General features: G+C 49.5%; 1 protein-coding gene across 2 annotated transcripts in view; it reads right to left on the bottom strand.

The window, feature by feature from the left end:
• The window catches only part of cldn15a (claudin 15a), a 223,035-nt gene that overhangs the window by 89,854 nt on the left and 119,764 nt on the right, over positions 1 to 13,417 (bottom strand). The window lies entirely within an intron of this gene.

Here is a 13,417-nt window from a genome sequence, read left to right as displayed (position 1 = left end):
GTTACTGATCCCAGTTATACCCCACACTGTCCAGTTACTCACTCCAGTTATACCCCACACTGTCCAGTTACTGACCCCAGTTATACCCCACACTGTCCAGTTACTGACCCCAGTTATACCCCACACTGTCCAGTTACTGACCCCAGTTATACCCCACACTGTCCAGTTACTCACTCCAGTTATACCCCACACTGTCCAGTTACTGACTCCAGTTATACCCCACACTGTCCAGTTACTCACTCCAGTTATACCCCACACTGTCCAGTTACTGACCCCAGTTATACCCCACACTGTCCAGTTACTGATCCCAGTTATACCCCACACTGTCCAGTTACTGACCCCAGTTATACCCCACACTGTCCAGTTACTGACCCCAGTTATACCCCACACTGTCCAGTTACTGACTCCAGTTATACCCCACACTGTCCAGTTACTGACCCCAGTTATACCCCACACTGTCCAGTTACTGATCCCAGTTATACCCCACACTGTCCAGTTACTGACCCCAGTTATACCCCACACTGTCCAGTTACTGACTCCAGTTATACCCCACACTGTCCAGTTACTGACCCCAGTTATACCACACACTGTCCAGTTACTGACTCCAGTTATACCCCACACTGTCCAGTTACTGACCCCAGTTATACCCCACACTGTCCAGTTACTGACTCCAGTTATACCCCACACTGTCCAGTTACTGACTCCAGTTATACCCCACACTGTCCAGTTACTGACTCCAGTTATACCCCACACTGTCCAGTTACTGAACCCAGTTATACCCCACACTGTCCAGTTACTGACTCCAGTTATACCCCACACTGTCCAGTTACTGACCCCAGTTATACCCCACACTGTCCAGTTACTGATCTCAGTTATACCCCACACTGTCCAGTTACTGACCCCAGTTATACCCCACACTGTCCAGTTACTGACTCCAGTTATACCCCACACTGTCCAGTTACTCACTCCAGTTATACCCCACACTGTCCAGTTACTGACTCCAGTTATACCCCACACTGTCCAGTTACTGAACCCAGTTATACCCCACACTGTCCAGTTACTGACCCCAGTTATACCCCACACTGTCCAGTTACTGACTCCAGTTATACCCCACACTGTCCAGTTACTGACTCCAGTTATACCCCACACTGTCCAGTTACTGACTCCAGTTATACCCCACACTGTCCAGTTACTGAACCCAGTTATACCCCACACTGTCCAGTTACTGACCCCAGTTATACCCCACACTGTCCAGTTACTGACTCCAGTTATACCCCACACTGTCCAGTTACTGACTCCAGTTATACCCCACACTGTCCAGTTACTGACCCCAGTTATACCCCACACTGTCCAGTTACTGATCCCAGTTATACCCCACACTGTCCAGTTATTGTCCCCAGTTATACCCCACACTGTCCAGTTACTGACTCCAGTTATACCCCACACTGTCCAGTTACTGACCCCAGTTATACCCCACACTGTCCAGTTACTGACCCCAGTTATACCCCACACTGTCCAGTTACTGACCCCAGTTATACCCCACACTGTCCAGTTACTGACCCCAGTTATACCCCACACTGTCCAGTTACTGACCCCAGTTATACCCCACACTGTCCAGTTACTGATCCCAGTTATACTCCACACTGTCCAGTTACTGACTCCAGTTATACCCCACACTGTCCAGTTACTGACTCCAGTTATACCCCACACTGTCCAGTTACTCACTCCAGTTATACCCCACACTGTCCAGTTACTGACCCCAGTTATACCCCACACTGTCCAGTTACTGATCCCAGTTATACCCCACACTGTCCAGTTACTGATCCCAGTTATACCCCACACTGTCCAGTTACTGACTCCAGTTATACCCCACACTGTCCAGTTACTGACTCCAGTTATACCCCACACTGTCCAGTTACTGACCCCAGTTATACCCCACACTGTCCAGTTACTGACCCCAGTTATACCCCACACTGTCCAGTTACTGACTCCAGTTATACCCCACACTGTCCAGTTACTGACTCCAGTTATACCCCACACTGTCCAGTTACTGACCCCAGTTATACCCCACACTGTCCAGTTACTGACTCCAGTTATACCCCACACTGTCCAGTTACTGACTCCAGTTATACCCCACACTGTCCAGTTACTGACCCCAGTTATACCCCACACTGTCCAGTTACTGACTCCAGTTATACCCCACACTGTCCAGTTACTGACCCCCGTTATACCCCACACTGTCCAGTTACTGACCCCAGTTATACCCCACACTGTCCAGTTACTCACTCCAGTTATACCCCACACTGTCCAGTTACTCACTCCAGTTATACCCCACACTGTCCAGTTACTCACTCCAGTTATACCCCACACTGTCCAGTTACTCACTCCAGTTATACCCCACACTGTCCAGTTACTGACTCCAGTTATACCCCACACTGTCCAGTTACTGACTCCAGTTATACCCCACACTGTCCAGTTACTGACCCCAGTTATACCCCACACTGTCCAGTTACTCACTCCAGTTATACCCCACACTGTCCAGTTACTGACTCCAGTTATACCCCACACTGTCCAGTTACTGACCCCAGTTATACCCCACACTGTCCAGTTACTGACCCCAGTTATACCCCACACTGTCCAGTTACTCACTCCAGTTATACCCCACACTGTCCAGTTACTGACCCCAGTTATACCCCACACTGTCCAGTTACTGACTCCAGTTATACTCCACACTGTCCAGTTACTGAACCCAGTTATACCCCACACTGTCCAGTTACTGACTCCAGTTATACCCCACACTGTCCAGTTACTGACTCCAGTTATACCCCACACTGTCCAGTTACTGACCCCAGTTATACCCCACACTGTCCAGTTACTGTCCCCAGTTATACCCCACACTGTCCAGTTACTGACCCCAGTTATACCCCACACTGTCCAGTTACTGTCCCCAGTTATACCCCACACTGTCCAGTTACTGACTCCAGTTATACCCCACACTGTCCAGTTACTGACTCCAGTTATACCCCACACTGTCCAGTTACTGTCCCCAGTTATACCCCACACTGTCCAGTTACTGACTCCAGTTATACCCCACACTGTCCAGTTACTGACCCCAGTTATACCCCACACTGTCCAGTTACTGACTCCAGTTATACCCCACACTGTCCAGTTACTGACCCCAGTTATACCCCACACTGTCCAGTTACTGTCCCCAGTTATACCCCACACTGTCCAGTTACTGACCCCAGTTATACCCCACACTGTCCAGTTACTGACTCCAGTTATACCCCACACTGTCCAGTTACTGACTCCAGTTATACCCCACACTGTCCAGTTACTGTCCCCAGTTATACCCCACACTGTCCAGTTACTGATCCCAGTTATACCCCACACTGTCCAGTTACTGACCCCAGTTATACCCCACACTGTCCAGTTACTGACTCCAGTTATACCCCACACTGTCCAGTTACTGACTCCAGTTATACCCCACACTGTCCAGTTACTGACTCCAGTTATACCCCACACTGTCCAGTTACTGTCCCCAGTTATACCCCACACTGTCCAGTTACTGATCCCAGTTATACCCCACACTGTCCAGTTACTGACCCCAGTTATACCCCACACTGTCCAGTTACTGACTCCAGTTATACCCCACACTGTCCAGTTACTGATCCCAGTTATACCCCACACTGTCCAGTTACTGTCCCCAGTTATACCCCACACTGTCCAGTTACTGACCCCAGTTATACCCCACACTGTCCAGTTACTGATCCCAGTTATACCCCACACTGTCCAGTTACTGACCCCAGTTATACCCCACACTGTCCAGTTACTGACTCCAGTTATACCCCACACTGTCCAGTTACTGATCCCAGTTATACCCCACACTGTCCAGTTACTGACCCCAGTTATACCCCACACTGTCCAGTTACTGACCCCAGTTATACCCCACACTGTCCAGTTACTGACCCCAGTTATACCCCACACTGTCCAGTTACTGACCCCAGTTATACCCCACACTGTCCAGTTACTGACCCCAGTTATACCCCACACTGTCCAGTTACTGATCCCAGTTATACCCCACACTGTCCAGTTACTGACCCCAGTTATACCCCACACTGTCCAGTTACTGACCCCAGTTATACCCCACACTGTCCAGTTACTGATCCCAGTTATACCCCACACTGTCCAGTTACTGACTCCAGTTATACCCCACACTGTCCAGTTACTCACTCCAGTTATACCCCACACTGTCCAGTTACTGTCCCCAGTTATACCCCACACTGTCCAGTTACAGACCCCAGTTATACCCCACACTGTCCAGTTACTGACTCCAGTTATACCCCACACTGTCCAGTTACTGTCCCCAGTTATACCCCACACTGTCCAGTTACTGTCCCCAGTTATACCCCACACTGTCCAGTTACTGATCTCAGTTATACCCCACACTGTCCAGTTACTGATCCCAGTTATACCCCACACTGTCCAGTTACTGACTCCAGTTATACCCCACACTGTCCAGTTACTGACCCCAGTTATACCCCACACTGTCCAGTTACTGACCCCAGTTATACCCCACACTGTCCAGTTACTGGCCCCAGTTATACCCCACACTGTCCAGTTACTGACTCCAGTTATACCCCACACTGTCCAGTTACTGACCCCAGTTATACCCCACACTGTCCAGTTACTGACTCCAGTTATACCCCACACTGTCCAGTTACTGACTCCAGTTATACCCCACACTGTCCAGTTACTGTCCCCAGTTATACCCCACACTGTCCAGTTACTGATCTCAGTTATACCCCACACTGTCCAGTTACTGACTCCAGTTATACCCCACACTGTCCAGTTACTGACTCCAGTTATACCCCACACTGTCCAGTTACTCACTCCAGTTATACCCCACACTGTCCAGTTACTCACTCCAGTTATACCCCACACTGTCCAGTTACTGACTCCAGTTATACCCCACACTGTCCAGTTACTGACTCCAGTTATACCCCACACTGTCCAGTTACTCTCCCCAGTTATACCCCACACTGTCCAGTTACTGACTCCAGTTATACCCCACACTGTCCAGTTACTGACCCCAGTTATACCCCACACTGTCCAGTTACTGACTCCAGTTATACCCCACACTGTCCAGTTACTGACTCCAGTTATACCCCACACTGTCCAGTTACTGAACCCAGTTATACCCCACACTGTCCAGTTACTGACTCCAGTTATACCCCACACTGTCCAGTTACTGACTCCAGTTATACCCCACACTGTCCAGTTACTGACTCCAGTTATACCCCACACTGTCCAGTTACTGACTCCAGTTATACCCCACACTGTCCAGTTACTGAACCCAGTTATACCCCACACTGTCCAGTTACTGACTCCAGTTATACCCCACACTGTCCAGTTACTGATCCCAGTTATAGCCCACACTGTCCAGTTACTGAACCCAGTTATACCCCACACTGTCCAGTTACTGACCCCAGTTATACCCCACACTGTCCAGTTACTGACTCCAGTTATACCCCACACTGTCCAGTTACTGACTCCAGTTATACCCCACACTGTCCAGTTACTGACCCCAGTTATACCCCACACTGTCCAGTTACTGATCCCAGTTATACCCCACACTGTCCAGTTACTGACTCCAGTTATACCCCACACTGTCCAGTTACTGACTCCAGTTATACCCCACACTGTCCAGTTACTGACTCCAGTTATACCCCACACTGTCCAGTTACTGACCCCAGTTATACCCCACACTGTCCAGTTACTGACTCCAGTTATACCCCACACTGTCCAGTTACTGACCCCAGTTATACCCCACACTGTCCAGTTACTGACCCCAGTTATACCCCACACTGTCCAGTTACTGATCCCAGTTATACCCCACACTGCCCAGTTACTGACCCCAGTTATACCCCACACTGTCCAGTTACTGACTCCAGTTATACCCCACACTGTCCAGTTACTGACCCCAGTTATACCCCACACTATCCAGTTACTGACTCCAGTTATACCCCACACTGTCCAGTTACTGACCCCAGTTATACTCCACACTGTCCAGTTACTGACCCCAGTTATACCCCACACTGTCCAGTTACTGACTCCAGTTATACCCCACACTGTCCAGTTACTGACTCCAGTTATACCCCACACTGTCCAGTTACTGACCCCAGTTATACCCCACACTGTCCAGTTACTGACCCCAGTTATACCCCACACTGTCCAGTTACTGACTCCAGTTATACCCCACACTGTCCAGTTACTGACTCCAGTTATACCCCACACTGTCCAGTTACTGACCCCAGTTATACCCCACACTGTCCAGTTACTGACTCCAGTTATACCCCACACTGTCCAGTTACCGACCTCAGTTATACCCCACACTGTCCAGTTACTCACTCCAGTTATACCCCACACTGTCCAGTTACTCACTCCAGTTATACCCCACACTGTCCAGTTACTGATCCCAGTTATACCCCACACTGTCCAGTTACTGACTCCAGTTATACCCCACACTGTCCAGTTACTGACCTCAGTTATACCCCACACTGTCCAGTTACTGACTCCAGTTATACCCCACACTGTCCAGTTACTGACCTCAGTTATACCCCACACTGTCCAGTTACTGACCCCAGTTATACCCCACACTGTCCAGTTACTCACTCCAGTTATACCCCACACTGTCCAGTTACTCACTCCAGTTATACCCCACACTGTCCAGTTACTGACCTCAGTTATACCCCACACTGTCCAGTTACTGACCCCAGTTATACCCCACACTGTCCAGTTACTGACCCCAGTTATACCCCACACTGTCCAGTTACTCACTCCAGTTATACCCCACACTGTCCAGTTACTCACTCCAGTTATACCCCACACTGTCCAGTTACTGACTCCAGTTATACCCCACACTGTCCAGTTACTGATCCCAGTTATACCCCACACTGTCCAGTTACTGATCCCAGTTATACCCCACACTGTCCAGTTACTGACCCCAGTTATACCCCACACTGTCCAGTTACTCACTCCAGTTATACCCCACACTGTCCAGTTACTGATCCCAGTTATACCCCACACTGTCCAGTTACTGATCCCAGTTATACCCCACACTGTCCAGTTACTGACCCCAGTTATACCCCACACTGTCCAGTTACTGACTCCAGTTATACCCCACACTGTCCAGTTACTGACCTCAGTTATACCCCACACTGTCCAGTTACTGACTCCAGTTATACTCCACACTGTCCAGTTACTGACTCCAGTTATACTCCACACTGTCCAGTTACTGACCCCAGTTATACCCCACACTGTCCAGTTACTGACTCCAGTTATACCCCACACTGTCCAGTTACTGACCTCAGTTATACCCCACACTGTCCAGTTACTGACCCCAGTTATACCCCACACTGTCCAGTTACTGACTCCAGTTATACTCCACACTGTCCAGTTACTGACCCCAGTTATACCCCACACTGTCCAGTTACTGACCCCAGTTATACTCCACACTGTCCAGTTACTGACCCCAGTTATACCCCACACTGTCCAGTTACTGACCCCAGTTATACCCCACACTGTCCAGTTACTGACTCCAGTTATACCCCACACTGTCCAGTTACTGACCTCAGTTATACCCCACACTGTCCAGTTACTGACTCCAGTTATACCCCACACTGTCCAGTTACTGACCCCAGTTATACCCCACACTGTCCAGTTACTGACTCCAGTTATACCCCACACTGTCCAGTTACTGACCTCAGTTATACCCCACACTGTCCAGTTACTGACCCCAGTTATACCCCACACTGTCCAGTTACTGACTCCAGTTATACCCCACACTGTCCAGTTACTGACCTCAGTTATACCCCACACTGTCCAGTTACTGACCCCAGTTATACTCCACACTGTCCAGTTACTGAACCCAGTTATACCCCACACTGTCCAGTTACTGACTCCAGTTATACCCCACACTGTCCAGTTACTGACTCCAGTTATACCCCACACTGTCCAGTTACTGACTCCAGTTATATCCCACACTGTCCAGTTACTGACCCCAGTTATACCCCACACTGTCCAGTTACTGACTCCAGTTATACTCCACACTGTCCAGTTACTGACCCCAGTTATACCCCACACTGTCCAGTTACTGACCCCAGTTATACCCCACACTGTCCAGTTACTGAACCCAGTTATACCCCACACTGTCCAGTTACTGACTCCAATTATACCCCACACTGTCCAGTTACTGACCTCAGTTATACCCCACACTGTCCAGTTACTCACTCCAGTTATACCCCACACTGTCCAGTTACTGTCCCCAGTTATACCCCACACTGTCCAGTTACTGACCCCAGTTATACCCCACACTGTCCAGTTACTGACTCCAGTTATATCCCACACTGTCCAGTTACTGACCCCAGTTATACCCCACACTGTCCAGTTACTGATCCCAGTTATACTCCACACTGTCCAGTTACTGAATCCAGTTATACCCCACACTATCCAGTTACTGACCCCAGTTATACCCCACACTGTCCAGTTACTGACTCCAGTTATACCCCACACTGTCCAGTTACTGACCCCAGTTATACCCCACACTGTCCAGTTACTCACTCCAGTTATACCCCACACTGTCCAGTTACTGATCCCAGTTATACCCCACACTGTCCAGTTACTGATCCCAGTTATACCCCACACTGTCCAGTTACTGACCCCAGTTATACCCCACACTGTCCAGTTACTGACTCCAGTTATATCCCACACTGTCCAGTTACTGACCCCAGTTATACCCCACACTGTCCAGTTACTGACTCCAGTTATACCCCACACTGTCCAGTTACTGATCCCAGTTATACCCCACACTGTCCAGTTACTGACCCCAGTTATACCCCACACTGTCCAGTTACTGACTCCAGTTATACCCCACACTGTCCAGTTACTGACCCCTGTTATACCCCACACTGTCCAGTTACTGACTCCAGTTATACCCCACACTGTCCAGTTACTGACCCCAGTTATACCCCACACTGTCCAGTTACTGACCCCAGTTATACCCCACACTGTCCAGTTACTGACTCCAGTTATACCCCACACTGTCCAGTTACTGACTCCAGTTATACCCCACACTGTCCAGTTACTGACCCCAGTTATACCCCACACTGTCCAGTTACTGACTCCAGTTATACCCCACACTGTCCAGTTACTGTCCCCAGTTATACCCCACACTGTCCAGTTACTGACCCCAGTTATACTCCACACTGTCCAGTTACTGACCCCAGTTATACCCCACACTGTCCAGTTACTGACTCCAGTTATACCCCACACTGTCCAGTTACTGACTCCAGTTATACCCCACACTGTCCAGTTACTGACTCCAGTTATACCCCACACTGTCCAGTTACTGACCCCAGTTATACCCCACACTGTCCAGTTACTGACTCCAGTTATACCCCACACTGTCCAGTTACTGACTCCAGTTATACCCCACACTGTCCAGTTACTGACTCCAGTTATACCCCACACTGTCCAGTTACTGACCCCAGTTATACCCCACACTGTCCAGTTACTGACTCCAGTTATACCCCACACTGTCCAGTTACTGACTCCAGTTATACCCCACACTGTCCAGTTACTGACTCCAGTTATACCCCACACTGTCCAGTTACTGACCCCAGTTATACCCCACACTGTCCAGTTACTGATCCCAGTTATACCCCACACTGTCCAGTTACCGATCCCAGTTATACTCCACACTGTCCAGTTACTGACTCCAGTTATACCCCACACTGTCCAGTTACTCACTCCAGTTATACCCCACACTGTCCAGTTACTCACTCCAGTTATACCCCACACTGTCCAGTTACTGACCCCAGTTATACCCCACACTGTCCAGTTACTGACTCCAGTTATACCCCACACTGTCCAGTTACTGACTCCAGTTATACCCCACACTGTCCAGTTACTGACCCCAGTTATACCCCACACTGTCCAGTTACTGATCCCAGTTATACCCCACACTGTCCAGTTACTGACTCCAGTTATACCCCACACTGTCCAGTTACTGACCCCAGTTATACCCCACACTGTCCAGTTACTGATCCCAGTTATACCCCACACTGTCCAGTTACTGACTCCAGTTATACCCCACACTGTCCAGTTACTGACCCCAGTTATACCCCACACTGTCCAGTTACTGATCCCAGTTATACCCCACACTGTCCAGTTACTGACTCCAGTTATACCCCACACTGTCCAGTTACTGACTCCAGTTATACCCCACACTGTCCAGTTACTGAACCCAGTTATACCCCACACTGTCCAGTTACTGACTCCAGTTATACCCCACACTGTCCAGTTACTCACTCCAGTTATACCCCACACTGTCCAGTTACTGACCCCAGTTATACCCCACACTGTCCAGTTACTGACCCCAGTTATACCCCACACTGTCCAGTTACTGACTCCAGTTATACCCCACACTGTCCAGTTACTGACCCCAGTTATACCCCACACTGTCCAGTTACTGACTCCAGTTATACCCCACACTGTCCAGTTACTGACTCCAGTTATACCCCACACTGTGCAGTTACTGTCCCCAGTTATACCCCACACTGTCCAGTTACTCACTCCAGTTATACCCCACACTGTCCAGTTACTGACCCCAGTTATACCCCACACTGTCCAGTTACTGACTCCAGTTATACCCCACACTGTCCAGTTACTGACTCCAGTTATACCCCACACTGTCCAGTTACTGACCCCAGTTATACCCCACACTGTCCAGTTACTGACTCCAGTTATACCCCACACTGTCCAGTTACTGACCCCAGTTATACCCCACACTGTCCAGTTACTGACTCCAGTTATACCCCACACTGTCCAGTTACTGACCCCAGTTATACCCCACACTGTCCAGTTACTGACCCCAGTTATACCCCACACTGTCCAGTTACTGACTCCAGTTATACCCCACACTGTCCAGTTACTGTCCCCAGTTATACCCCACACTGTCCAGTTACTGACTCCAGTTATACCCCACACTGTCCAGTTACTGACCCCAGTTATACCCCACACTGTCCAGTTACTCACTCCAGTTATACCCCACACTGTCCAGTTACTCACTCCAGTTATACCCCACACTGTCCAGTTACTGATCCCAGTTATACCCCACACTGTCCAGTTACTGACTCCAGTTATACCCCACACTGTCCAGTTACTGACCCCAGTTATACCCCACACTGTCCAGTTACTGACTCCAGTTATACCCCACACTGTCCAGTTACTGACCCCAGTTATACCCCACACTGTCCAGTTACTGACCCCAGTTATACCCCACACTGTCCAGTTACTGACTCCAGTTATACCCCACACTGTCCAGTTACTGACCCCAGTTATACCCCACACTGTCCAGTTACTGACCCCAGTTATACCCCACACTGTCCAGTTACTGACTCCAGTTATACCCCACACTGTCCAGTTACTGTCCCCAGTTATACCCCACACTGTCCAGTTACTGACCCCAGTTATACCCCACACTGTCCAGTTACTCACTCCAGTTATACCCCACACTGTCCAGTTACTGACTCCAGTTATACCCCACACTGTCCAGTTACTGACCCCAGTTATACTCCACACTGTCCAGTTACTGACTCCAGTTATACCCCACACTGTCCAGTTACTGACCCCAGTTATACCCCACACTGTCCAGTTACTGATCCCAGTTATACCCCACACTGTCCAGTTACTGACTCCAGTTATACCCCACACTGTCCAGTTACTGACTCCAGTTATACCCCACACTGTTCAGTTACTGACTCCAGTTATACCCCACACTGTCCAGTTACTGACTCCAGGTATACCCCACACTGTCCAGTTACTGAATCCAGTTATACCCCACACTGTCCAGTTACTGACTCCAGGTATACCCCACAATGTCCAGTTACTGACTCCAGTTATACCCCACACTGTCCAGTTACTGACTCCAGGTATACCCCACACTGTCCAGTTACTGAATCCAGTTATACCCCACACTGTCCAGTTACTGACCCCAGTTATACCCCACACTGTCCAGTTACTGACCCCAGTTATACCCCACACTGTCCAGTTACTGACTCCAGTTATACCCCACACTGTCCAGTTACTGACTCCAGTTATACCCCACACTGTCCAGTTACTGACTCCAGTTATACCCCACACTGTCCAGTTACTGACCCCAGTTATACCCCACACTGTCCAGTTACTCACTCCAGTTATACCCCACACTGTCCAGTTACTGACCCCAGTTATACCCCACACTGTCCAGTTACTGACCCCAGTTATACCCCACACTGTCCAGTTACTGACCCCAGTTATACCCCACACTGTCCAGTTACTGACCCCAGTTATACCCCATACTGTCCAGTTACTGACCCCAGTTATACCCCATACTGTCCAGTTACTGACTCCAGTTATACCCCACACTGTCCAGTTACTGACTCCAGTTATACCCCACACTGTCCAGTTACTGACTCCAGTTATACCCCACACTGTCCAGTTACTGGCCCCAGTTATACCCCACACTGTCCAGTTACTGTCCTGAGTTATACCCCACACTGTCCAGTTACTCACTCCAGTTATACCCCACACTGTCCAGTTACTGACCCCAGTTATACCCCACACTGTCCAGTTACTGTCCTGAGTTATACCCCACACTGTCCAGTTACTGTCCTGAGTTATACCCCACACTGTCCAGTTACTGTCCCCAGTTATACCCCACACTGTCCAGTTACTGACTCCAGTTATACCCCACACTGTCCAGTTACTGACCCCAGTTATACCCCACACTGTCCAGTTACTGTCCTGAGTTATACCCCACACTGTCCAGTTACTGACCCCAGTTATACCCCACACTGTCCAGTTACTGTCCTGAGTTATACCCCACACTGTCCAGTTACTGACCCCAGTTATACCCCACACTGTCCAGTTACTGTCCCCAGTTATACCCCACACTGTCCAGTTACTGTCCCCTGTTATACCCCACACTGTCCAGTTACTGACCCCAGTTATACCCCACACTGTCCAGTTACTGACCCCAGTTATACCCCACACTGTCCAGTTACTGTCCTGAGTTATACCCCACACTGTCCAGTTACTGACCCCAGTTATACCCCACACTGTCCAGTTACTGTCCTGAGTTATACCCCACACTGTCCAGTTACTGACCCCAGTTATACCCCACACTGTCCAGTTACTGTCCCCAGTTATACCCCACACTGTCCAGTTACTGTCCCCTGTTATACCCCACACTGTCCAGTTACTGACCCCAGTTATACCCCACACTGTCCAGTTACTGTCCCCTGTTATACCCCACACTGTCCAGTTACTGACCCCAGTTATACCCCACACTGTCCAGTTACTGTCCCCTGTTATA

This window comes from Scyliorhinus torazame, chromosome 31, assembly GCF_047496885.1.
Source record: "Scyliorhinus torazame isolate Kashiwa2021f chromosome 31, sScyTor2.1, whole genome shotgun sequence".
Classification (NCBI taxonomy): domain Eukaryota; kingdom Metazoa; phylum Chordata; class Chondrichthyes; order Carcharhiniformes; family Scyliorhinidae; genus Scyliorhinus; species Scyliorhinus torazame.
The sequence above is the reverse complement of the archived record's forward strand: the minus strand, read 5'-3'. Positions and strand labels throughout refer to the sequence as shown.